The following is a 22,510-nucleotide window of genomic DNA, read 5'->3' on the forward strand; positions in this document are numbered from 1 at the left end:
GTGGGAAAGTCACACCCAACGCCTGCTACACATTTGCTAACCCTTATTAACAAATCCACCAGTGCTCCATGATTCCTGTGCGGTCAAAGCAGGTGTCTTATCTGGATGATTCTGGAACAATGGTAAGGTGCTTTGTTTTTCCGGTAACCAAGTTATGAAATACAAGTAAAACTAAGAGGGTGTGCTCGGCACAGTTAATTAACAAGTGAACCTTCTGTAAGCCCTGCTGGAATAATTAGAATAAAGAATGCTGGGGCCAGAGAGATGGCTGGTGAGTAAAGGCGTTTGCCACCGAGCCTGACAGCAAGAGTTCAATTTCTGGGACCCACATCGTGGAAGGGAAGACTCAGGTCCTACAAGTTATCCTCTGACCTACACACACACACACACACACACACACACACACACACCTCAATAAATAAATATAATACATTTTCAGAAGTTTAAAAAAACTGGAGCTATAAAGAGGAATTAACAGTGCTCTACCATGCATGAGAGTGTGGCAATGCCAAGACACCGCCCTCCTTTCAAGCTAACTGCACACCTTACTGACACCAGGGCATCTGCTTCTGGACCCGGAAAAGCTTGGGACTTTCCAGTAGGCACCTCTGTTGTGTAGACACCTGCCGTATCTGACCAAACTTCAGTCTCACATTAATGCAAACTTCAGGGCTGACGTGGCTGAGAGAATCAGGACAGATTATCTTTGGGTGGTTCAGGATTCAGGCCCTATGTCCCTTGTCTATGCCCTGTGGACCCTCTTCTAAGCCAGTCAACTTTTGGTCTGTGTTTTTCTGCTCCATGATCCTGGAATGGCTCACCTCAGAGCTACCACTGCGTCAGGTAACACAGGCAAACAACAGATGACAGTCCGGTTGTAGGGTGCCAGAATTTCTATCCAGGGGGGCTTAGGGGCAACAGCTTGGTTGGAATGAAGCCAGAGGGGTAAGCCTGGGTCTTATGGCCCCGTTTGCAGTTTGGGCTACCCTAACAGACGCCACTGGCTAAACAGCTTCAACAAAAGTGCACTAGAAGCTCTGGGAGCCTAGAAACTTAGATCAAGGAGCCAGCAGGGATCGTGCAAAGAGCAGTCGGCCAATCAGTGTCTTGGGGAATCTTCATAAGGCCGTTCCTAGCTGTGTGTGGGTGGACAGAGAAGAAGGAACTTCTCTGTGCCTCTCATTACAGAAACAATTTCATTTCGAAACCTTGTGCTTTTTGTGGCTCTGACCTTTGGTTCAACTTCCTCTGCTTTTATTGTAATATATTGTATTTATTATTATTTTCTTAGATGACTGTTGTCTAATGAGAGAGAACAAGAAGGGGTGTGGCTTTGAATGGGAAGAATCTGGAAGGAGCTGGTGAAGGAAGCCATAATCATAATGTATTATATGAAAAAAAATCCACATTTTTTTTCAGTTAAAAATTAAAAGTTAAAAAACCCAAAACCACAACAACAACAACAAAAACCTCCCTGGCCAGAAGCAGCATATGGTTTTCACTCACAGCTCCAGGTCACAGCCCTTCGCTAAAGGCAGTCAAGGCGTGTCCTGCCTGCAGCATCTTCTGGGACCAGGGTCTAGCAGAATCATCGACGAGACCAGAGACTTCATCCAGGCACTGGCGGGAGCAGATGCAGAGTCCCACAGCCCACATAAGTAGCAGAGGATGACAGGGAACTCCCAACCCTCCTGCTGCCACCCCTCAAGCTCTTGAAATACAGGTGCACACTATTAGGCTTCATTCCAGGCAGTGCTAAGAATGCAGGGCTTTGTGTGTGCTAGACAAGCACTGGGTGTAGGGAGAACATCTGTGTGTTGTATGGATGCATCACCTGTCAATTAAAAAGCCTCTGGCCTATGGCTTAGGCAGGAACTAGAAGGCGGGGCATCAGGAGGAGAAAGAATTCTGGGAGAGAAGGAAGTGGGGAGATTCGCCAGGAAGGCGTGACAAGTCCGATGCCTGGAACCTGAGAATAGGTAACCAGCCACGTGGCGGAATGTAGGCTGGAATAAATGAGATATTTGAAGTTATGGTCTAGTCAGAGAAGAGCCTAGCTATATGTCCAAGGTATTTGTAGTATATTTTTAGTCTGAGTCTTATTTCTGCGAGCATGGTGCTGGGAGGAAGAACCCGGGCCTAACTTAAATACCTGAGCACCTGAGCAGCGGTATCTCCAGTGTAGTACCTGGCAGTGTGTGTGTGTGTGTGTGTGTGTGTGTGTGTGTGTGTGTGTGTGTGTGTGTGTGTGTGTGTGTGTGTGTGCATGTGTGTTCGTGCGCGTGTGTGTGTGTGTGTGGGTGTGTGTGTATTTGGCGTACCCCTGTTCATGAGTATATGGAGGTCAGAAGTCTTTGTTTCTCTGTCTCTGTCACCCCCACCTTGGCTTTAGAAATGGGGTCACCCCCTGAAATTGGAACTGAGATTTGCCAGCACTTACTGGCCAGTGAGTCCTTGAATGTCCAATGGCAGCTCATCCCCACAGAGAATATTATCATGTTTTAAGATCTAGACTGAGCTTTGTGTTACTATAGGTATGAGGTCATCTAGAGTCTTAGGTGGCAATCATTGGCATTCACATTAACTCGTAAAGTTGCCGGAGCAGGCACTCTGGAGATAGGTATCACCAGGGAAGGCTCTAGTAGATGTTATCTAGTAGAGCCTTTACTTCCAGTGATGTTTAACTTCCTGAAGTCAGAACATCTCTCAAGAGAAGCTAGGGAGGCCTGCACCAACGCATACCGCAGTTCTCGCCACTTCTACTAGGAGTTGTAGGCATGGCCCAAGGTTGTAGACGTGGCCCACGGTTCTGGAAGAACCTTGCTGGGTCGGAACCGACGAAACCTCAACCAGTCATGATAAAAGGTCGTGGAAAAGTATTCTAGAATGCATTGGGAGAAAAGAAAAAGAAAAAGTTGTGTCAGTTCCATACTTTAAAATGTTTAAAGGGAGACCTCGTGTCTACAAGAAGAAGTCATTTGGAGGTGCGGGGTCAAAGGATACAAAGTCTGAATTATGCAAGATGCTGAGTAAATTCAGGAAAGCCGGGCTCCGCCCAGGGCGTACAGTTAACGGTACTGGATTACGTAATGCAGCTTTGCTGAGAGGGCAGATCACGTGTCAGCGATCATGTCAGCGATCTTACCGGAATAACAATGGTGCATGGGAGAAACCCAGGGCAGGAGATGGATTCACTGGGGGCCTGGATCGTGATGTGCATTCAAGAGTATCCTCAAAATTACCAATTCGCATGCATTAAATGAGCCCAGCTTATGGCACTTACATGCCAACAAATTGTTTTAAGTTTTAAAAGAATGTTATCGTATTCTTTATTTTGCATGCATACACGGGTGGGTACGTGTTCCCTGGTGTGCATGTTGAGGTCAGGGGACAACTTGTGGGGAGTCTGTTATGTTCTCCCACCATATGGGGCTCCAGGATAGAACTTTTCAGGATAATCTGTTCGGACAGCTTGCATTTCAGTTTGTTTTGTTTAGCAATTTGGAAGTCATATGCAAACAGAAATGGGAGGGCAGTAATGGAGGTTAGAGGAAAGCGGCCTTCAGAGTGACTCTGGAACTCTGTTACGGAGCATGACATCCACACATGGCAGCACTGGACGTTACGTCTCAGATACTCCTCTACCTGTGTGCAATATCTCACTGTAAGTGCAGCCTTTGTTCTCCTGACGGTATTGTCTTGGAAGCTCACTGCCTCTGTCTGCTAGCCCCGGCCTAGTCCTGCAAGCTTCTGGCCTCCATACAAGCTAACATGGGCCTAGGGTGTTATCAGCATCTGAGATCTACAGTTGAATAAGCTCACCCCTTCCTACTTCCTTCTGATCGCTGGCTGGCTGGTTCAGTTCAGCTGCTCTGATTTAAACTCCTTTCCAGGATTTAATCCAGATTTAATCCAGCCTCTCTCTCAGCCTCTGTGACTGTTTGCTCTGCTTGGCCTCAAACTCACTCTGGTGATCTGTTCTAACCTTCTGGTTCCGTCTCATTCTTTCTCCTCCTCTCACCAACTTGTCTCTGTAAAAACTCTCCTGGTAAAACTGCATTCCTCTTTTTTATTCCCTCTTAAGTAACTTCTCTTTTTTCTCCATTCTCTGAGAGTCGGGCATATCCTGTTCTGTCACATCTTTCTCTGATTCGTCACTTTGTCTGCCACTCAATTAGACATCGCTTTTAAACATGGCTACTTCCTTCTACAAACTAACTTTACCTTCATTGTTTAGGATTAAAGGTGCGTACTAAGGACGTATCTGTACTCCAGCCAGAGGGATTAAAGGCGTGTGCTAAGGCTGAGGCACACCACAACTAGAAACAGGTTTTTCCACTAAATAACACGATCTCGGGGTTCACAGTGTGGTCAAACATCCTGCAGGATTTTACAATAAAGAAAAGCAGGGTCAGGAGTGTCTCTCACTGCGTCCTTCAGTCAGCCCCACTGACTTCTGCTCTGTGGCCGTTTGTGAAGGTTAACTTGATTGTCAACTCAACAGGTTTAGAGTCGTTTAAAAGACAAGCCTCTGGTCATAGCTCTGAGGGAGTTTCTAGACTGAGCTGAAGTAGGAAAGCCCACCTGTTGTAGACTGCACCCTCTCACAGGCTGGGTCCAACACTGGACACCAGGAGGAAGTGAGTACTGCACCATTATTCATCTCCCTGTGTGTGCACAAATGCAGTGTGTGCAGACACAGTGTATGCACAGACGCAATGTGAGACAGATGAGTGTGCACAGGTACAATGTGTGCACAGGTACAGTATGTACACAGATGCAGTTGCAGTGTGTGCACAGATGATGCAGTGTATGCACAAATGTGTGTGCACAGATGTTGCAGTGTGTGCACAGATGCAGTGTGTGCACACAGTGTGTGCAAAGATGATGCTGTGTGTGCACAGATGTGTGTGCACAGATGATGCAGTGTGTGCACAGATGATGCAATGTGTGCACAGATGATGCAGTGTGTGTACAGACACAGTATGTGCAAAGATGATGCTGTGTGTGCACAGATGTGTGTGCACAGATGATGCAGTGTGTGCACAGGTGTGTGTGTATAGGTGTATGCACAGGTGCGTGCACAGATGATGCAGTGTGTGTACAGATACAGTGTGTGTACAGGTACAGTGTGTGCACAGATGATGCAGTGTATGTACAGATGCAGTGTGTGCACAGGTGCAGTGTATGCACAGATAATGCAGTGTGTGTGCACAGATGTGTGTGCACAGATGTGTGTGCATAGATGATGCAGTGTGTGTGCAGGCACAGTGTAGCCAGCTGCCCCTCAAGCTCTTCTTCCTACTGTGATGTCCCTACCCACCCTTAGAGACTGTGCCTTCAAATTGTGAGTGTAATAAATCCTTGTGTTGCTTTGTGTTTTCTCACCTCAGGAGCATCAGGAAAGATAGTTAATTGGGATCTGAGGACGGGCACTGGCTGCCGGTCTATCGTGATGCATCAGCAAGTCTCCCTGGCTCCCATTCACCTGCTGAGGAGACATGGAAGAAATATACCAGGGCCCATGAAAGGGACTCTGCATGGTGCATCCAGGGTGGATGGGGCAACAGCACACATCGAGAGAACTGTGGAGCTCACCCCTGTCTGGGCCTAATCGAAGTCTTACCCAGCATATTGACTAACGAGACTGTTCAAACTACTATTTTCTATTTTTAAGTAGAAAGGCTTGAGCATCTCCCTCCCAAATAAAAGCAGACCCAGGCAACTCGGTTCAGCGCTCCCAATGCCAGATGACCAACTTGAGAACAGGAAGCAAAGGACCTACTGGACAATTGACTTCCAGTCAGCCTGCGCCCTGGTTCCTCTGTGTGCCTGGTACATGTGTCAGATTGTTTATTGTCAACATTGATGGCAACTTGGCAGGGTTTTCTTAATTATCATTATTTTTTTAATGCAAGTACAATCTTGGATTCGTTTGCCTCATTGATCTAGCCTGACACTGGTTGCGTTTACAGAACTCCGTTGAATTTTCCGTCTGTAATGAGTCCATTATATTTGTTTTGAAAGCCACTTAGACATGACGGTGCCAAGGTGCAAACACAGCTGGCAAGTCCGTGTGGTTTATAACTATACAGGAAAACTATAATTGTAGCTTCTGACTACATTACAATAATATTCAGATGAAGATGTACCACAGCCGTACCTCCCAGTGGGAGCATTACGTGGCGGCTGAGCAGGAAACCTCGTCTCGGAACTTGTGCCCTTAAGAGAATTGAAGGAGCTGCCCCTACAGGCCTTGCAGGGGTGGCTGCTGTGTCCCAAGGGTGCCAGTAGGTGGCAGAGAGGAGAGAGGCTGTGCCTGCACTCAGCGACTGCACAGGGAGCTAGCCTGGGAGGACCATCTGTCTGGCAATGGGAATACCCAGACTGGCTCTAGGGGTGGGGAGCAAGCCTGAGACAGATGACCACCCAATGGGGCCACAATCTGAGCATGTCCAGCCCCGTGCAGGCATAATGCATACATGGAGTATAGCACTCCTGAGACCACTCCTAAGAGGACCCCAGACACTCAGAGGCCCCAGGCATCACTACCAAGAGCAAGTAAGTGGTGGAGAGGTAGACGAGAAAGAGAAACAGAAGGATGTGGGCACAATGAAGAGAGGCAGAACTGGAGGGTTGGAAGTAGTGAGGATCAGCCTCATATGAGTAGCCAGTGATGGCTCCTGGGATCGTGGTGGGGTCCTGAGCTGTGCTGAACCTGGGGGCCACATCTGGGTCTGTGGTCCCACGGCATCAGGGATCTGTTACCACCAAGGGTCTGGACATCCCTGGACTGGGCTTTCCTCTGAAGACATGTTGATGTATGAGAACTGTGCAGAACTGGCCTCACCCCTTGCCTGGGTACAGTGGGGGAGAGCTGGCCAGGGGGCCTGACAGCAGGAGAGCTGACCTCACCCCTAACCAGCTGCAGTACTCAGGGGAGTGACCCACACACATTGCCCAGGGAGCACAGTAGAGCTGGCCCTGACTGCAGGTTGCTGGTAAGCCAGCCCAGAGGGCATGAGAATGAGAGAGCTGGCTCTGCCACTCATCGTGGACAAGGGAAAGATACCCTTCTACCTCTTCTCCCCTTGCCACCCGCCACAGGTGGCAGTCCAGACCCTGGGGTCATGAGAGCAGGAGAATTGCCCCTGTCCCTCATGAGCTGCAGTACTCAGGACAGCAGGCCCTGCACCTCCCAGGGCAGCACAGTAGAGCTGACCCTGGAGGAGGTGTGGGAAGGCTGGCCCTCCAGTTGTCGGCTGTGCTGTGATAAGGGCAAGGGAGAGAGGCCCCTGCCTTACGCCTTCCCATTTAAGGTAGGCAGGAGGGCTGGTCCCAGGCTCGTGAGAGCAGAAGAGCTGGCCTTGCCTCTCATCAGCTGCAGCATTGGGAAAGAGCTACACCTTACCTGAGCAGCCCAGTAGAGCTGGCCCCAGTGTGGGTAGCCCGTGAGCTGGCCTTGAAACATAGGAGAGCCGGCCCAGCCTCTTGTCTGCTCTGTAATGGTGCAGGTGAAGGAGAGACGCCCTTCTCCCCCCTTTCGTCCCTCAACACCTATGGGAGGCAGGAGAGCTGGCCCTGGGATCATGAGAATAGAGCTGGCCATGTCTCTTGCCAGCTCCAACACTCAGGGGAGTGGGCCCTGCGCATCACAGGCAGAAGGGCAGAGCTGGTTCTGCTTGCAGCGGCTGCAGATGAGCCAGTCCTGGGGGTATTTTCGAGGGAGAGTTGACTCTGCCCATTGCTGTCTGTGGCATTGGACAGGCTGGCTACGGCAAGGCTACGGCAAGGCAGGAGAGCTTGGCCCTGTGAGGTGGGTCTGGGAGAGCAGGCTGATCAGGCCAGAGACCTCTCAGGCTCAGATCCAGGGCTTTGAATTGGCTCACCCCAGCATCTACCCCATCAGCGAACTGCTGCAGTGCATGGATGGGCCTGCCCTCCAGATCCCAAACTACAAGAGGTCCACGGCACAAGGCAATAAAGGATATCAGAGGGGAGTCCCGGCGAGGGCCCTGTAATGCTAGAGTAGCGGAAGCCAGAGGCCTTGTTCAAGATCAATGACTCATGCAATGAACATCTGCAAGCAAAGACGTGTGGACGAAGGGGTATATACCCGTGGGGCACACTGTGACACACTACAGCTTCCACGGTGAGCTTTTTCTTTGTTGTGGGAGGAGGTTGCAAGGGTGGAGAGTAGGTATGGGGGTAGGGGGAGATGAGTAGGACTGGGGTGCATGGTGTGAAATTCACAAAGAATTAAGAAAAGGTTGAGAAAGAGAGAGAGGGAGAAAGAGAGAGAGGGGGGAGGGAGGGAGGGAGGGAGGGAGAGAGAGAGAGAGAGAGAGAGAGAGAGAGAGAGAGAGTTGAAGGAATTCAGACAACACTCTTCCTTCCCTCATGACCCCTAGTCAGCAACTAACTATTTCTCAATCTGACTCCTGCTATCCTCACAGCACCGGAAATACAACCCAGGCCTCTACCATGCTAGGAAAATTCTCTACAACAAGCTAAACCCCTAGGCAGATGTCTTTCTTTAAAGACAGGCTGACCTCTAACTCACTGTGTAGCCAAGAGCGACCATGAACTTCTGATTCTGCATGCCCCCCACTTCCAGAGAAGACTATAGGAACGCATAGACCACCTGTCTCAGGCAGAGTTCTTGACTCAAGGGAAGCCGATGATGTAATATTACTTGTGTACTTTTTAAAATTTTAGCAGGCAGGTGCACATGTGCTGTAGTGTATTATGGTAGTCGGAAGGTGGCATTGTTCACACAGGGTCTCTTCTTGCTTCTGCTGCTGTGCTGTGTATCTCCTAGGCAAGTCTGACTCCACCTCCCATCTCCCTGGAAGAATGTTTAGATTACAGGTGTGAGCCACTGTGTCTACGATGGTTTGGGGATTTTTCTGTCTTATTTTGTTTTTTTTTTTCCCATTGGTTATGGTCTAGGGGATTGAACTCAAGTTGCCAGGCCTGTGCAACAAGCAGTTTCCCACACTAAGACATTGCAGGGGCCCGTGGTGTATCTTGAGCAAAGGGCTTAAGAGGAGTTTTTAAAATCTAAGTCTGTGCATAATCAAAAGATCAACTTTCAGGCTAGAAAGGTGCCTCAGTGTTCAAAGTGCTGGCAGATCTTCCAGAGGACCTGAATTTATTTCCCAACACCAAAGTCCAGTCTTGGTTATAGGTTCACAACTACCTATAACTCTAACACAGGTGATTGACACTGTCTTTGGGCCTCCATGGACATGGAAACACACACACACACACACACACACACACACACACACACACACATATCACAGGCCAGCAGTTTGGTGTTTTTCACTGTATAGCATATGTATGGGGATGGTTTGGCAGAGGGGAGGGATGAGAGTGGCTCATGAGCTGGAGGGTGGCTGGGTCTCGTGAGTGTGGAGACTCGTGAGTGTGGAGAACAGGCCAGAGGCAGCATAAGAAATAAGAGGATGGGAGGAGACAAATGACAGAAGATGGTCTGACAGGTAACAGACGGGAGATAAATAATTGGTAGATGGTAGAGACAGATAGAAGACAGACAGATAGGCAGGCAGACAGTGAAGTAAACACAGGAGATTCAGTCAGGGAAAAGATTGGTGCTGTGGCTGGAGAGATGGCTCAGTGGTTAAGAGCACTGGCTGTTCTTACAGAGGTCCTGAGTTCAATTCCCAGCAACCACATGGTGGCTCACAACCATCTGTAATGGGAGCTGATGTCCCTTTCTGTTGTGTCTACAGTGTACTCATATACATGAAATAAATAAAATAAATCTTTAAAGAAAAGATTGGTGCTTTGGTTTCAGAGTGTATTAATGACTGAACATAAAGGCCATGCACATGCCAGCTTTGATACAAATATTATTATCATAGATTATATTTCCCAAAAAAATTATATTTCTTACCTGCAATAAAGCATCCTATAACACATTAGTTCCATTAGCAGTGTATGTAAGAGTCATCAGATTTCTTGAAATTTCTTGTTTAAAACCCTTATATCTATACAAAGTCTTTTTGCTAAAACCAGCAGTAAAACATTGTATATAAAAAAGAACAAAGGTGGGGCTTATTTGTCAGATATTATGGAATATCAAGTAGTGAAAGTAATAGTTTGTAAAAAATCATATGTTATTGGCAGTTAAATAAATGAATGGATTAAAGAAATAGACTAGAAAGAAAATCCCATGATAGCTTAGTACAGGATGGAAGTCACAGTGAATCTCTGAGAGAAGGAGGATTGAGTTTTAGGTATTGTACAGGACACTGGTCCATGGAATGAGCACAAATAAAATGCCACCTTTAGCGCATATTACACAAGGGCATGCTACTGTGCACTTAAGACCACGTGAAAGTGTACGTGCACAGCTGCATGCCAGGGATGTACGGAGACAGCTGTCTTTTGGAAATCAAAACTTCTAAATTTGGGGAAAGTGAATCTGGTCTATGTGACATCCATGTTATACATGCTCCAAGTGTGTCTTGTGCAGCCTGTTGCAACCCTTGGCATTTCTGCAGATAATTATGTGTTCAGTTCAGCTCTGTAACCACTTTCACCACAAATGAGTTTTGGGGGTCGTACTAGTGGGCTAGCTGCTTGTCTCATCTCCATGACAAAATACATGAATACAACCACTAAAGAAAGTTTATTTGCGGGGTTGGGGATTTAGCTCAGTGGTAGAGTGCTTGCCTAGGAAGCGCAAGGCCCTGGGTTTGATCCCCAGCTCCGAAAAAAAGAACCAAAAAAAAAAAAAAAGAAAGTTTATTTGGGCTCATGGTTCCAGGGTTCAGTCCTTCACAATAGGGAGGAGCTGGAGACGGCTGGAATGACATGTCTATAATCAGGAAGTCAGGAGCAATGGTTACCGTGCTCTGCTCACTGTCTCCACTTTATTCGGAGCTCCCAGCCAGGAATGCTGCTGCCCACACACTAGATTAATCTAATAATCCCTCACAGATGTGCCCAGAGACTTCTTCCGTTGATGATTCTAAGTCCCATCAAACTGGCTGTCAAGATCAAGCACTGCCTTGATATCTTTGGTTTGCCCCGCCCCAGCCCACTCTCCATCTTCTCTGTCTGGATCTCTGCCTGGAAAGCAACCCCTCATGGCAAGGCTGCTGCCCCTGATGGAGGGCTAGGAAAGAGTATGGCTCCAGCAGTGCCTCGTCTACTGTAGAATGATGCATTGCTGATAGCTTTTCCCCCTTCTCTAAACCTTTGTGTTCAAAGACCTCATCCCCATGACTTGCAGATGGGACCTTGAGTCCATGTGTTCTCTCATGTGGACTCATAAACCAGTGATCCTAAATGATGTAATCCTGTAACATGTAGACAGCTGATGTGGCTGCTGGAGTGGAAGGATGCTGCTGACATTGAGCAGAGATGAGTGACAAATACTCTGTAGCACACAGATACTCTCTAGCACACAGATAATCTACTCTGTAGCACACAGACATACTCTATAACACACAGATAATCTGTAGCACACAGATAATCTGTAGCACACAGATAATCTACTCTGTAGCACACAGACATACTCTATAACACACAGATAACCTGTAGCACACAGATAATCTGTAGCACACAGATAATCTACTCTGTAGCACACAGACATACTCTGTAGCACACAGATAATCTGTAGCACACAGATATATTCTGTAACACAGATACTCTGTAGCACACAGATACTCGTAACACAGATACTCTGTAGCACACAGATACTCTCTAACACAGATACCCTGTAACACACAGTTACTCTCTAACATAGAGATACTCTGTAGCACACAGATACTCTCTAACACAGATACTCTGTAGCACACAGATACTCTCTAACACAGATACCCTGTAACACAGTTACTCTCTAACATAGAGATACTCTGTAGCACACAGATACTCTAAAACACTGCTTGATCACAAATGCCAGCTATGCCAAGGCCAGGAGATCTGCTCATGGTAGAGTTCCTGGAATTAATGTCTTCTCCCACTGCTCTGGTACAGAATATCACCTAGTTCCAACTGGCTGATACCGTACACACTTTAGTAAACATTACTAGGCAGACTATGAAGGAAAATACAGGAAGTCCTGATGTCTTACAGGAAGAAAAGAGTTCTTAAACAGAATTTGAGAAGCACAGAGCACCGAGGAATTTGGCTCCATTGGAATTAAAGAACCCCAGAGGCAGGCGCAAATTTGGAGGGGAACTCTGAAACAGCCACAGCTGATAAGGGTATTTCACTCCAGACATTCAGGATGCTCGAGTACCTGCAACAAGAAATCCAGCCGAAGAAAATGGGCAAGGGCAGAAGACGTAAACTAAAGGATTAAAGTACAACAGACACCCAGTTCCAGTCTTCAGATGGGTGTGGACTGAAGCAGCAATATTCCTTTACACCGATTAGAGCAACGAAACGTTGGAAGCTAACTTAATTCTAAGTGTTGATAGAGATGAGTCTACAGAGAAATGTCTGTGCTCTGAGGCTAGAGACAGGAGCAATGCTGCGGCAGTGTGATGAATTAAATGCACGGAATACAGACCCGAGGCCTAGAAAATTATATCATTCATGTCTATTTATATCATCTATATCTGTACCACCTGTATCTATCTATGTGTGTGTATACATATATATGTGAATATCATATGAATAATATATATATTTGGAGAGTTCATGGAGGGGAAGTTAGAATCATTCCTACACACACACACACATATATATATGTGTGTGTGTGTATATATATATATGTGTATATATATATATATATATATATATATATATATATATATATATATATATAAGCTGATGGGTGTTCACCATGGAACATATTGTATCTTCTAGCACAGTAAATTTCTTGTTACCTGAAAACAAAGTAGCATAGAAAAGCCAAGTCTTAAAAGCATATAGAGGGCTGGAGAGATGGCTCAGTGGTTAAGAACACTGACTGTTCTTCCTGAAGTCTTGAGTTCAAATCCCAGCAACCACATGGTGGCTCACAACCATCTGTAATGAGATATGATACCCTCTTCTGGTGTGACTAAGACAGCCACAATGTACTTATATATAATAGTAAATAAATCTTTTTAAAAAAAAAACCTCATAGAGCCAAGAAAACACAAGCCAGAATGAGACCTGGGACATAATATCATTCTATAAATGAATGAAACACGCCCACTGAGTGAGCATGCATGTTTCTGATGAAGGCAGGTATGGGGGTCAGTGCTCACGGTCAGTTTGTTAGGGTTTAGAGACACGACTCTGGGCCTGTCTGGAAGGCTGTTCTCAGAAACGTTCATCTGAGGAGGGAAGGTGTGTGACAGCGGTGGGTGACAACAACCTGTGACGTGGGCTCAGGCTCAGACCGGATGGAAAGGAAAGGCGGGAGAAGCACACTGAGTACCCTTGTCCACCTGTCACTGTATCCTGGCTGTGGACACAGTGTGGCCAGCTCCCTCACAGTCCTGCCGCCATGCCTTCTCCCTCTGCCATGATGGAGCTGAATGTGGGGCAGTGAACTGTGCCACCAGACAGAAAATCTGGTAAGGTCAAACAGATTCAGGAACCCTGGAGATTCTCGTAATTGAGTATGGTAGGCATTTAAATCTACCTCCGACCAGGTTCCTGTCCTGGAACATGTGCGTGACCACAGCATCCCATTGACAGGACTGTGACAGCCAGTCGCATGGGGACAACACCTACAGCCCTTCCACGTGCAGATGAGGCATCCTTCACATCTCAGACCAAGCCAATAGAAAGCATCTGCCTCCAGATCCCAACTCCCCCCCAAATGTTGATAAGGTCCCAACCACAAGGAATGAAGTGTGTGAGTTATTTCACCAAAGATCTTTTGAGAGTGCCTGTCTCATCGAGCCGTAACAGAGAAGAGTATTCTCTCCCAAAGCTTGCCTGCTGCTGGCCACCAACTCCAGGGCAGCAGTGGCCACGGAAGAGTCCTGGCAGCTTGCCTTGCTCTGGCTTCCCCTCCTCTGAAAGCAGTAACTTTTGGCCAGAACCGGGCAGATTCCTGTGGACAGCACCCCATGCGACAGACAGTTGAATTCATCCTTCCCAGATTAGGTTGCTTTGTCACAACAAGGAAAGTGATGAGGAGCAAAGGGAGGTGAGTACAGTGTCATGTGCTTGGGCTGTGGGTGGGAGGCCATGAGTGAGGGGCATGGAGAGGCCACAGCAGGGAACAAATTAGATAGCAGCTTCACATGCACAGAGGATACTGAATCAAGCCTGTGATAACCTAACATCTGTCAAGATGCCAGAAATGAAGAAGAAGAAGAAGAAGGAGGAGGAGGAAGGGGAGGAGGAGGAAGAAGGAGAAGGAGCAGAAGAAGGAGAAGGAGCAGAAGAAGAAGAAGAAGAAGAAGAAGAAGAAGAAGAAGGAGGAGGAGGAGGAGGAGGAGGAGGAGGAGGAGGAGGAGGAAGAGGAAGAAGGAGAAGGAGAAGAAGAAGAAGAAGAAGAAGAAGAAGAAGAAGAAGAAGAAGAAGAAGAGGAGGAGGAGGAGGAGGCGGAGGAGGAGGAGGTGGAGGAGGAGGAGGAGGAGGAGGAGAGGAGGAGGAGAAGGAGAAGGAGGAGAAGAAGAAGAAGAAGAAGAAGAAGAAGAAGAAGAAGAAGAAGAAGAAGAAGAAGAGGAGGAGGAGGAGGAGGAGGAGGAGGAGGAGGAGGAGGGGGAGGGGGAGGGGGAAGGAGAAAGGGGGAGTTAGAAAGAGGGAAGGAAGGAAGGAAAGAAAGAAAAAAAGGAAAGGAAGGAAAAAAGAAGAAGGAAGGAAGGGAGCAGGAAAGAAGGAAGGAAGGAAAGAAGGGAGGAGGGAGGGAAGGAAGGGAGGAGAAGGGAAAGGAGGACCCACATAGATTGGAAAGGCAGTGCACAAATGCTAGAAGGTAGGAAAGTGTGGATCTGGAGAGGGACAGTCTGAGTACATACAGGACTGACCAGGGAAGTGTGGAGTGTGCCCTCTATTGCTAACCTCTGAGCATTGCTGATCACGTGAAGCCTTACCCAGCTTTGGCCTGCCCTCTCCCAACCTATCCTGCTGACTTGGTTGCCCAGGGCTAGCACTGGCTCTTGTGCACAGACAGGTGGCAGTGTGAGCTCCAGGACAGGAGCATGGCACTTGCTGAATCTGTGTGTGTGTGGGGGGGGGGTTGTAAGACACAGCCAGTTTCCTTTACTCTCCACCCCCCCCCCCGAAACTGAAAAGGTGGGAGCCACTTGTCTACCTGTGTGAGGGGATCCCGGATGCAGGCACTCTGCTGAAATCTGGACTGTATGATAATGATTTTGCTTGTTTGGGCTCCACAGGTTAACATGTAATTATAATTCCTACTAAAATATAAAAGAGATATCTGTGACATCAGAAGATGTTTTTTGTTTATTTTTGAGGGACAGGAGAGATGGCTTAGCAGTTAGGAGAGCATACTGCTCTTGCAGAGAACCCAAGTTTGGTTCCCAGCCCCACACATCAGGTGGTTCACAACCACTGTAACTGCAGACGCAGGAGACCCTTCTGGCCTCCACACACACCTGCATTCACATACACACGCTCCCCAGTGCACCTATACATATTACAAAACAAAACAAAGAAAAAAACCTTCTGTTGAGATGACACCTCATGCAGCCCAAACTGTCTTCGGACTCACAGCATCTAACAATGACTTCAAATTCCTTATCCCCCTGCCTCAACCTCCAAGCACTAGGATTACAGGCAAGTATTCCTCCCCTAGGTTATTCAGTGCTGGTTGGGACTGGACCCAGGGCTTCATTAGTTCTGTGATCACTCTATCATCTGAACTATATCCTCTGCTCCTGAAATAACTTTATACAGAGTGTGTGTGTGTGTGTGTGTGTGTGTGTGTGTGTGTGTGTTTGTATGTGTGTGTGTGTGAGTGTATATTTGTATGTTTGTTTTTGTGTGTGTTTTATGTGTGTGTTGTGTTTGTGTGTATGTATTTGTATGTGTGTTTGTGAGTGTGTTTGTGTGAGTGTGTGCTTGATTTTGTGTGTTTGTATATGTGTATCAGTGTGTTTGTATGTGTATGTATGTTTGCTTGTGTGTTTGTATGAGTGTGTATCTGTATGAGTATGTATATGTGTTTGTATGAGTGTGTATGTTTGTATGAGTGCGTATTTCTATGTGTGAGTGTGTGTGTATGTTTGTGTGTGTATGTGTGTGTGTGTGTGTGTGTGTGTGTGTGTATGAGAGTATGTATGTGAGATGGAATCGTTCTTGCCCTATTTGTGGTTGACCCAACTAAGATACTAGAAACTTCGTCACTAAAGACCAACCTGGAGCAGTGGGTCTCAAGTTCACAGTCTCACACCAGAGAGTAAAACTGTGAACATTTGTAGAAATAACCAGAGCAGAAGCTTTGCTAAGGAGAAGGACAGAGAGCAAATAATGTGAGAAAAGGAGGGAAGCCTCTGAGAAGGTCAAGGGCTCCCAGCAGAGGGGAAGCCTTTGAACTTTCTTGTCTAGAGATTTTGCACAGCTATGGTAGGAACTAGACAGAGGCTGAGGTGATGGCCGTGAGACACGTTCTTTCACTGTGGCTGTCATGGACCACACCAACGGAGGGCCCACACCCTGTGTTCACATCTTCCTTGCCCACCCAGGAAAATGACCATACTCTGTCCACGTGCCGCCCACCCAGGGGGTGGCTGAAGCCCCGCCCCATCTCTGACTCAGGCTTTGTTAGTCATTGACTTTGACTGTCTGCTAGCTGTTAGCGACTTGGCCGGTCTCTGACCCTGCGAGTGTCTCCGTACTATTAATTAACTAAGGTCTCTGTTTCCACAGCTACTGAGAAGTAGCTTGGGTTTTTCGTTAGTTAGCTCCTTGTCTGGTCATGGTCTGGGGTCTCTTTCTAAAGTAGCCCAAGGCTTTCTTCGACACAGTCTGCACTCTGTTCATTACTGGCTGCATGAGGCGCAAGGGTATGGGGGGCCGGCAGGGCCTTACTGTGCATGTTCAGGGGCTGTGGGAAGGGTCGGAGCCCAGTCCTTCTGATGTCTCTGCTTGGTGTCTTGGTTTCTCTGTCAGCCCCAGCCTCTCCACTTTAACTCTGACACTCTTTTTAACTCTTTAAATCTGTTCTCACTGTAACGTATCCGAGCAACTTGCAATCCTCACCATGGGTTTCTTTCCATTACCACCTGTAGAGAGCAAACTTCTGCATCTGCTTCCTGAAGCCCAGGCTGGCCCCAAGCTTGCTTGGTAGCCGAGGCTGGCTTTGAACTCCTGATGCTCCTGCGTGTGTCTTCCAAGGTAATATCTCAGGCGTGTGCTGCCTCCACCTGGAGTTTATTCTTATTTTTAACACCGAGTGATTTCGTGTATTTACATGGCAGGGCATGATGAGGAGGAGGATTAGATTAGTGTAACTGGCATTTCCACCACCTCAGACATTCATGGTCTCTTTGCTGTGATACAATAAAAAGTTCTAACCCGTAAAAGCTTGCAGGTTTCCCTGTCCTTCAGAGGAAACCTGTAATTAACTTACAGTGCCCTCCAGCCCCACACTGTGAACTCAAAGAACTGTGTTCTGTAATTTAGACATTAAAGTTTAATGTTATTCCCGTGTTTAATTCTTTCCCCTTTTATTTTTTTCCTGTGAGTAGACATCAGTTAATTGATTGCCCCATAATTACCTTTTGAGTTCCAGAAAACTGGATAGGGCATCAAAAATACTTAAAATTTGATCTCTTAGTAATTTTTACACTGAGACGGTGAACAAAGTCTGGCTGGATACTATGAGAGGAGGAATTCTATACAGACCTCCCCAGCACCCACCCACATGCACGCACACCACACCACACTACATACAGACATACACACACTCACATATACCAAACACACTAACTCACACACACACCACATGCATACACACACATATCACAGAATATCACACATACATACAGTCCCACACCATACACACATACCATATACATGCACTTACACCACACCACACTATATACACACATGTACACACATGCACACACACCACACTATAGCACATTACATACACACATACCAAACACACTCACATACTACACACACACACACACACACACACACACACCATAGCATACCACAGACACATACACTCTCCCCACACACCACACACATACACCACTCCAGCACACCAGTGTGTGTGTAACCTCAACAGGGTAGTGTGTGTGTAACCTCAGCAGGCAACAGGCAGTGTGTGTGTAACCTCAATAGGGCAGTGTGTGTGTAACCTCAGCAGGCAACAGGCAGTGTGTGTGTAACCTCAACAGGGCAGTGTGTGTGTAACCTCAACAGGGCAGTGTGTGTGTAACCTCAGCAGGGCACTGTGTGTGTAACCTCAACAGGGCACTGTGTGTGTAACCTCAGCACGCCGGGGGTCTGGGGTGACAGGCAGACCCTAGGGGCTTGCTGGCCAGGCGGCCTAGCCAAAACCGCAAGCCCATAGGCGATGCATGTCTGAGAGACTCCTGTCATCTTGAGGCACTGAGAGCTCATGAAGGAAGCCTGGCTACAGAGTCAGCGCTGGGCAAAGCTGGAGCAAGGCTGTATGATGCTGTTTCCACCCCAGAGCAAAGATCACAATAGGAAACTCTTGAAGTAATGTTTCACGTCTCCATACTGTTGTCACACCATTCCTCTGAGTGACGGTAAGAAACATGACCCTTATGGTTTGGGCTCCACAGTCCTCCTGAATACAAGGTATGCGGGCAAATGCCCACAATGCCAATAAAAGGAAGCTCAGGATCGTGGGTTCAAGGCCAGCCTGGGCTACACAGTGAGATCATTTCTCAGGACAAAACAGATTTGGAAAAAAGCTATAACTTCTGATGCCAGAAGACTGAATATGGATGAATAGAAACGTAATATATTACGATGTATATCTGAAAAACTCCCCCAGGATGCTACATGCAGAAAGGAAGAGATGGGGGTTGTTAGACGAGGCTGAAGCATAAGACAAACGAGAAAACAGATCTAGGCAGAGTTCTGGGAAGGGGAAGGGAGTCTGATGGTCATGGGAGAGACAGGAACCGTAAGTTAAGGGAGTACAGTGAACTCCAAATAAATGAATAAATCCCACGTAGGAAATGAAAGTGAAGCCAGACAGGGTGGCGGCTCACATATCTGCTCTATCATAGCTAGGAAGACGGAGGCAGGCACTGCAGCCTGAAGTCCAGCCTGGGCTATAGAAAGAGTCTTAGAGGCCAGCCTGGGGCGGGGGTGGGGTGGGGTGGGGAGGGGAGACAAAGACAGAGAAAGACAGAGAGAGACAGAGAGACAGAGACACAGACACAGAGACACAGAGACACAGAGAGACACAGAGAGAGACAGAGACAGAGACAGACAGAGAGAGACAGAGACACAGAGAGACAGAGAGACACAGAGAGACAGAGACAGAGAGACAGAGACACAGAGAGACAGAGACAGAGAGACAGAGACACAGAGAGACAGAGACACAGAGACAGAGACACAGAGAGACAGAGACACAGAGAGAGAGACAGAGAGAGGGGAATGAAGTAAGCTGGAAGGGGAATAAATTAAGCCATTAAGAAAGTAATGAGAAGGTTTTGCAAATCACACTGTGCTGTGAATTATTGTCCTAACTAGAGGACTATCAAGTGATCCAGCAACCACGTTCCGGGATTTGGCTTTTAAAGTTTGTTTTAGAGTTACTCGATTTTAGAGTTTCCATCACGAGAGTCAGGCACTTCCGCCTCTGGCATAGAATACATCGGACACCCCATCTACCGCTGAATCACCAAGGTCATAGGGAATGCAATCAGTACATCAGAGGCACGGCATCCTGGGATTCTCACACTATGCCTTCCACACTATGTAGGGAGTCTTCACTTAACCTGCATCTAAAGTGCCCACAGCCCTCCATCCCGATTGTCACAGGTCATGGGTACCCAGGGAAACTTACATCATGGCTGTCTGTTCCTTTTCTTTATCTATCTATCTATCTATCTATCTATCTATCTATCTATCTATCTATCTATTATAAGTACACTGTACACCAGAAGAGAGCATTAGATTCCATTACAGATGGTTGTGAGCCACCATGTGGTTGCTGGGGATTGAGCTCAGGACCTCTGGAAGAGCAGTCAGTGCTCTTAACCACTGAGCCATCTCTCCAGCCTTCAACTGTCTGTTTCTTGTACTAGGCCATTACTAAGGTCCCCACCTATACACCAGATCATGGATTTTCCTCTATTAAAGGTCAGGCCTGGGGGGAATCCTCTTCCTCTGACTGTTCTCTTCTTCACTGTCTAGGTCTCCCTAGTCTTGGAACTCACAGAGGCTCTCCAACACAGATTTAACCCAAAATATCTTTTTCTTGCATCTTACCAACTGTAAGAAACATGGAGTTAATATTTCCACCTCCCTTAAAAATCTCACTCAAGCTAGACAAGTACTTAACTGTATCCACAGCCCTATGATTTTAAATAACATGAAAATCTCTAACTTCAGAATTTCCTAGCATTAGAAGGGTCTGGCTCAGGAACTATTCCAGAAGATAATAAGAATTTTAAAAGGATGTGGGGAAGGGGTAAAAAAAGTGAAACTACCAAGTCCAAAGGCTAAGAGATATTCATTCTCTCTCTCTCTCTCTCTCTCTCTCTCTCTCTCTCTCTCTCTCTCTCCCTCCCTCCCTCCCTCCCTCCCTCTCCCCCCTCTCTCTGTGTTTCTCTATATCTCTCTCAGATTTATTTATATTTATTTTATTCGATGATTTGATGTGTTTTGTCTTCATGTATTACACACGCACCACATACATGCAGTAACCACAGAGGCCAACAGAGGGCATCAGATTCTCCGGAACTGGAGGGCTGTAGGCCACCGTGTGGGTGCTGGGAATGGAACCCAGGCCTGGGGACAGCCCGCGCTCTTAACCACCAAGCTGTCTCTCCAGCCCTGAGAAAAGATTCTTATAACAAGACACAGAAGAAACAGAAGAACAAAGAGATGACTAATCTGATGTCGACTTCTCAAAAGCAAAGGTAGAGACAGAAGAAAGTAGGGTTAAGTCATTAAATTACTCAATTAAAATACCATCTACTCATAACTGTGTACTCCTAAAGAAAAATATGGTTCTATGACACTTGATAAGATTAATAAAGTGAAGGTTATTGCACAGGCATAGGTACCCCACACTGGGTCTTTGGAGCAGAGGAGAGAGGGGCAGCGTCAGAGTTGGACACTGCATTGATGTATGAGAATGAAAAGCAAGGAGAAGGTCGGCACGTGGAGAAAAGTGGGAAAGTGCATGGAGACCAAAAGGAGAATTTGGTTTTGGTGAACAGTTTTGGGGGTGGAAGGTTCAAAGAGTTACGGCCCCTCACAGTGGGAAAAGCATGGCGGTGGGTGGAGGGAGGGGCTGGTACTAGGCTTGCATTCTCCTGGCTTTCTCCTTTCCCCCTGTGGGTTGGTCTCCCTTTTCAGTTAATCCTTCCAGGAAGAGAGCGTCTTGAGTCGGTCAGGTTGACAACAAAGGCTGACCATCAGAGGAGAATCCAGCTGGACCACCCAGAGGTGGCTCTTGTTAAACACAGTCCAGGGTGGCTGGATAGGGTGGGACAGTCGGGATAAATAATCAAATAGATGATAAGACCCATTAGGTATCAAGGTCGGGAGGCTCTGGGTAATCTGGCTGAAAAGATACATGCTAAAAATATGAGAGTTCAAAGGTGAAGTGAATTTGACAGGAGCACGGAGGAAACTGAGTGGAGTTTCGGTAGAAAGAGAATTTTGTTCGTACTCAGAAAAGTTATGTCCAAAATAAACATAATAAAGGTGTTATACGACAGACACTAAGAACGGAAAATACCAATGCTCCTCGCTAAAGGAAAGAGCATTGGGAAGAAGGAAAATGAAACCAGGATGTGTGGATGAGGTAGGTAGGGGGCGATAAAGAGAGAAAAAAACGTAAACAGAGCAGCAACAGCACTGAGGGTTCACAGGGCAGCGGCAGCGTTGAGGGTTGACATTTGTGAGGCTAAAATCCCAATTCCTGGGGTTAAAGGTCAAATAAGATAGAAATCAAGTAATTACACATGTGGGGTGTTACCAATGTTCAAGGTTTGCAAGGTCCTCCTCGAACGGTGAATGATGACAGAAATTAATTATATATATATGTATAATATATATATATATAATTAAAAATGTCTTACCATTAGACCATTCAAGTAATATGTAACTTCTGATTAATTCAAATATAAGTTTTTAAAAAAAGATTTCCAATTCAAAAACAGAAGACATAAGGGCTGGCAAAACAACCCAGGCAGAAGCCCATACATCTGGGCCTCACTATCTAGCTGGGTCCCTAGAACACCAACTCTTAAGAGTTGTCCTCTGACCTCTATATATACATGTGTATACCTGTGAACATGCACTAAGTTGCAGGCATGTACACACATACACACATAGGCACACACACATACACACAAGCACACACACATGCACACAGATACCCATACATGCA

At 46.9% G+C, this 22,510-nt stretch overlaps 1 long non-coding RNA gene and 1 other non-coding gene across 2 annotated transcripts; both read left to right on the top strand.

Moving 5' to 3' along the window:
• The first annotated feature begins 1,910 nt into the window (after positions 1 to 1,910).
• Positions 1,911 to 5,930, top strand: LOC120097082 (uncharacterized). Its single transcript, XR_015639157.1, has 2 exons — positions 1,911 to 1,979; positions 5,394 to 5,930. It is a non-coding gene; the product is annotated as an uncharacterized LOC120097082 (long non-coding RNA).
• A 310-nt stretch (positions 5,931 to 6,240) lies between these two features.
• LOC120097255 (small nucleolar RNA SNORA17) lies at positions 6,241 to 6,374 on the top strand. Its single transcript, XR_015639214.1, has one exon. It is a non-coding gene; the product is annotated as a small nucleolar RNA SNORA17 (small nucleolar RNA).
• The last annotated feature ends 16,136 nt before the right edge of the window (positions 6,375 to 22,510 follow it).

Source organism: Rattus norvegicus, chromosome 15 (genome assembly GCF_021556685.1).
Source record: "Rattus norvegicus strain SHRSP/BbbUtx chromosome 15, alternate assembly SHRSP_T2T, whole genome shotgun sequence".
In the NCBI taxonomy this organism is placed as follows: domain Eukaryota; kingdom Metazoa; phylum Chordata; class Mammalia; order Rodentia; family Muridae; genus Rattus; species Rattus norvegicus.